Source organism: Triplophysa rosa, linkage group LG11 (assembly GCF_024868665.1).
Source record: "Triplophysa rosa linkage group LG11, Trosa_1v2, whole genome shotgun sequence".
Lineage (NCBI taxonomy): Eukaryota > Metazoa > Chordata > Actinopteri > Cypriniformes > Nemacheilidae > Triplophysa > Triplophysa rosa.
Window position 1 is genome coordinate 26,427,597 of NC_079900.1, and position 6,000 is coordinate 26,433,596.

Consider the following 6,000-nt stretch of genomic DNA (forward strand, 5'->3'; position numbering starts at 1 on the left):
CTTAATTGAGTTTGTCTTGTAAAATGAAGTAAATTGTTAATTGTAGAGACTACCCAAAAAAAGTCAATTTTTGAGATTACGTAAACTGTTTACTTTCATAGACAAAAAAAGTATGAATGTGAAGTGTTCAGGATACCTAGGTTTGTTGTTATGATGACTTCAGACAACTCCAGACCCTGTGAGGATGTCAGTATAAATATGAATATTGATATTATTATAAAAACTACCCAATTTTACATAAATTGTATTATTGTGTATCATTAGGATTTCTATTGCTACTAAAGTAATTTGGTTTTGAACTGTAGAAACATGCAGCTTCTGTGAAGCAGCTTTACACACTATGTATTGTGAAAAGCGCTATACAAATAGTGTGACTTAAACTGCTTTTTAATAGAGTATATTGATTTAGTTCATTTCAATTCAGTTTTATTTTATTCATATAGAGCTTTTTCACAATTCTCATTGTTGCAAAAAGCAGCTTTGCATACATTATAATTAAAATAAAATAATAATAATAATAGATAATTAAAACAAACACATTACATATAAATAAAATTTATTCAAATACATGGTATTATTGCAGGTTATTCTCTATGCAGCATATTCTTCAATGAATGCATATTTTTGAGACTTACATTTACATTTAAGATTCAGAGTTAATATGACAGTAAGTGCTTATGGGTAAATTACAGTATTGAAAAGGGCGAAGTATCAATGCGATATTAGTCGCCGCGGATAATAATATGTCTTACTGACACTGGTTTTATTTACAATATTATAATTTGCAGAGCGTCAGCGTGATAGTAGTCATTTCAGTTAATAAAGTAAGATTGGCTGAAGTTCAGATCTGTCAAGTAAGTCTGCGCAGAATCAATGCGTTATCAGTCGGTTAATAATGTAGTGTTACTGACGCTGGTTTGTAGTGTGCAAAGTATCAATGCGACAACAGTCATCACGGTTCATAATATTATATTACTGGTTTATATAAAATGTGCAGAGTCTCAACGTGATATTAGTCATCATGGTTAATAATATTAGTGTTACTGACAATATTACAATGTGCAGAGTATCACTGACTGCAGTGAAATAAGCAATATATGAGTATATATTAATTTAATATGAGTATCACAGCATTGCTGTGCTGTCTGAGGGAATGACAGACAAGGAAATTGCATTCATCAATAAACTCTATCCATCTCACTGTGGAGTTCTTCCCTTCCTTTGCCCTGTTTAAAGAAATAATTGTCCTTTGCATTACAATAGTCAAAGTTAGCAACCTCGTCACCATCAGGAGTGCAATGAACATATAACATCGTCTAAGAGTTTTTCAGTTGCCTGAGCCTCTAGTGTGCTCACATCAATTATCAAAAAATCCCAGCCAAGTAAAATCCACTGGAGAGGGCCTGAGTGGCGGCCGGTGCGAGAGGACGAGAGGGGGTGAGAAGCAAATGCTGATCTAGTTCAGGCTAACAACCCCCCGACCCCCTCCATCCTCTCCTCAGCTGTCTTACCCACAATGGCCTGAGCATCTTTTGTGGAATTAACGGTTTGTAGGAGCAGCGGAACAATGTATGAGAAGAGAAGAGGACCGGTTTCCCACACACAACTTCCACATACGGACTCAACACCACACAGCTGATCCAGCCCACTCCCAGTGCCAACAATAACATGCTGGCTGCAACCACACATACACACATAGTGACACATGTATGTCCATACACACAAGTCCTTCAGTGCTCACAAACAATTAGAGTCTTATAAACACAGAAATGTTTATCTTAAGATTATGGTATTTAATATGCATTTCCCTTTAACAGCCACCCCCCCCACACACACACACGCGAGCACCAAACTCGCTCTGGGTTTTAATTGCCAGCAAAGGCGGGCTATGTGCTTGTGGGGGTGAAGTTCATTGTGATCTAGTGGCTGAAGGGTTTTTGGGGGGTTCTTGATTAATTTGTAGTGTCATACGTGGGAGTGTTCACCAGAATTGGGGTTATGGGAATTCGCAGAACGCCAAAGACTGTGAGAAACAGAGTAAAATTTGAATAGAGAAATGAATATTCAGCACTCCCTTACAGCTTGCCTTTATTTCCCCGGTATAAGGAACTGAACACATGTTGAAAGGCCATTTTCAGTGTCAAAGTGGAGTTTCACCTTTAGCAGGAAATATTTAATAATCATCATTAATGGGGACTGTTTTTTTTTACTTTCAACTTGTTTCAGTTCTCCATTTAATGTGATTTTAAAATGTCAATGAAATGACAACATGGCGAGGAATCATTTGTGCAAAGTTTTTTTTTTTTTGATGCTCCAGGTTCTTCTTGGAACCATTCAGCCAAAAATCGTTTTTCTATGGCATCGTGAAGCACCTTCTTTAGTGGTGTACATTATTGATCTGAATTTCACTTGCATAAATGATATCACATTCATATCTCATTTATTTCTACTGGCGACACAAATTAAATTAAATGCAAAGCTGATTAATAAAGCTGAGAATTTTCCTGAATTATCTTGCACATGTTTCTTTTGAGAATAATAAGACTCCAGTAATTTTAGGGTGCGTTCATATTTGTAGTTCGGTTCTCTTGGTTATTTTGGTCTGGACCAAAAAAAATTTTGTCCTGGTTCACTTCAGACCTAAAGATACCGAACCTAACAGCTTACGTGTAAAGTCACAGCGTGATTGTACAGCTTTGATGATTTTTATTTTAAAACGTAACTTACCGGACATCCAAAACAATGCTGTGTGCTGGGTTATCAGTCTATGCCTGCACATTTGAGGGTATTTTTAGCAAGCCGGTAACTTGCGAAGACCTCATGAATTGTTTAAAGCAATCAAAACAGCGCCAGGAATTCCTTAGTTCCAAATTCCAATTCACTTGATTTTCGGGTCATATATAGTTATCACTTCCTGTTTTTGGTTCGGTTCGATGCCTTTGGTCCGTGTTGCATTCATATTTCAATCAAACCGCACCAGAGTTTGGGTGGCAGCAATCACACTTACACAAATAAACCGCACTAACAGAGCAATCGCACCAGAGTTCGAACGGTCTACAATAAAAAAAATCTAAATCTAACAAGATTCATGTCTTCTGAGATAACTAAAAAGGCAATTTCTCAGTGCAGTGCAAAATACAGGTGAAACAGCTGTAAAAAAATATATATGGAAAATTCCGTCAAATAAACACAGTACATTTGTGCCCTGTTTTTATAGACTTTTTTTCAGTGTATGTATTTTAAAAGGAACATGTCTATAAAAATCTACATGTCTAAAACACACACACACACTTCTTTATTTTTGCTTTTCATTTGTATTTGTATGCATTACTGTTTGACTATTATTATTATATTAGTAGCAGCAGTAGTTGTTTGCAAGTATCATCTACTATTATTGCTCAGAATTTTGACTTATTTGAGCTTTGAGCTGAATGACCAGCATATCATAAAGGCTTGGAGGTGGGACCCAGCAACCACAAGGAATACCATAGTAACCGTTTTTTAGTAAACCGTTTTTACTGTTCAATTTTTTAGCTTAATGAGGCTTAAAATGTTTTCTACTGATCCAGGTAATATGCACATTTTAGAAATAGACAGTGGCCATGTTAAATGTTTCAATTCATCCACTTTTTAACAAGTGGCCAATCTCTCATTACACTGTTCTTTTTCTCAAATCTAGCCCTAAAATGTAATCTTTTAAAACCTTCAGAAAGATATGAAGTGACCCACTTCTCAATCCTTGCCCAAGTTACTGAATATGTGTGCAGCAGCTTAAAAATCACTTGTCAAATTGAGTCAACCCAGGCTCATTGGAAAGACATTTACAAGTACAGTACATTTCTTAATTACCTGATATACGTAGCTCCAGGTACGAATCGCTGCATCTTTTGAGTGGATGGTCCACTAGAGACGCATGTTTTCTCATCTGATGTGGGTTTATTAAAAGTTATGAAGCAGACATGTGCACAAAGTAAAAAAAGTTTTAAATATTTTATCTAAATTATGCAAATATTACTTTTTTGTTATTGTATGATAATTGTATTAAATAAACGATTTGTTGAATTTTGTTGTATGTTCATTTTATCAAATAAACAATTTGTTGAATGGGTCCTGTAGTTTTGACGCATTTAAAGAAACAGTATGGAACATTGACATGTAGCGGTTGAGCTTGGTGTCGCAGTCTAAATTCAAAAATTCTTCTCGATTTCTTTTGCTTGTTATCAGAAATAATCTACAGGCACTCTATGATTTGCGAATGTGTACGGGAAGTTAAGGGCAGTCCATGAATGCATGCATGCCATGCGCAGTAACGTTTGTTTATGTTGTTACTTTGTAACTGTCTATAAAAGCATTACAAACAGGTTGCGTTGCATTCCGAGACTTCTAAAGCCATATGATATCGTTGTGTGAGCACAATAGGTTTTAATCACCGACGATTGCACTCCAGGCAGGAACGCAGTCGTATTTCATCCAAAAATATACACTCAAGGTTAGCGTGTGACGCAATCGGAGCAGGACAGGCAATGCCATTGCATAACGTAAGCTAACGTAACGACGCAACCAGTCACAAGACACACGAGAGACAATGCCATTTCACTGCCGAAGATGACGTTCCGGGGGCAATGTTTGAATTCTGTCACTGTGCGCATCCGGTCCGAATCAGAGTTTTATGGCAGGCGAATATAGGCTTTTGGGTTTGTTCTTTGGCCTCGGAACGCTTGGAATAATTACATTTTTGGAATAAATAGCATCTGTACAAAATACAAGTGTACTGTATGTTAATCATTCTGTCATTTATTGTCGCTATGCTTGAGTAGCCCTAAAGTTCTTGACTTACTTCGGCCAAACACAATCAATCCTCACAGTAACGATATCAGATGTTTATCCGCCACAGTCACACAATCATGAACTGAAGAATATGCATCAATAATGTTCAGTATCATCTGCTTTGTAACCTAGAATGTACCCGCATCAGAACTGAGAAAAAACAAGCGTCTCTAGTGGAGATTCCACCCGAAAGATGCAGCGATTTGTACCTGGAGCTACGCATTTCGGTTTATGCATAAATGTAGGCAGAGGTACATAGTTCCAATGAACCTATGTTGAATTGAGTCAAGGGGTCTCGTTTATTAAATGCCACGTAGAAACTGGCCTTATGGTTCGTTATTGTTTTTAGTTAGGCTCATGTATTATGTTGCTGGCTGAGTGCCTGCCAGGAATGGTGTGAGTTGCGGCATTTGGTATGTAAGATGATATAGTTTTTACTAATGTGTTCTTTTTCTCTTTAATGTTTAATGATTTTTGTTTTATGTTCGACAGTTTACATCCGCGTAGATGGGTTTCAATGGTCCTTTGGAGCTAAATGCTAGCTACGTGACTACTGTGTTTTGCTCTTGCTTGCTCTGCTGTTGCTTTGTGCCGGTGTTTCTTGCCTTTATGAACACAAAATCCTTTAAAGCTGTCCCTGTGCTTCGCTTTAAGCAGGCTCTTTGTGCGGCCGCTTCCCGCTCTTCTTAAACCAACATTTCGATGCTGTTAGCTGTGCATTTCTGCTAATACAAACTTTTGTTCGCTCTGCAACCATTGGCTGCTTTGTGTGTTCATTTATTTATTTTGTTTTGTTTGTTTGTTTTGCCCTTGCCTCACGTCGCATGGTGGCGCATTTCTTGCTTTGCTCTTTTGTTGTATGAGCAGTTTAACATGAGGTGAGCTCGTGAGGTAAGGCCATTGTTTCTGTTGTATTTTTTTTCTATTACGTTGAGTTGGTAGTTAATTTCTAACGTATGTGTTATTTGTTTATAAATTTTATAAGTGATGTTCTTTGTTTTCTTTTCTTTCTGTTGATTTGGGGGGTATTTGGAGCAGGATTGCACGCTTTTGTTATAAGTTTGGGGTTATACTGAGTGCTGTGTTTATTATTCTTTTTTATTATTTGTGTACGTGTGTGTGAAGGATTTGGTTTGGGTATTTCTTTCTAGTGTTACTGGTTAGCTAATCCAT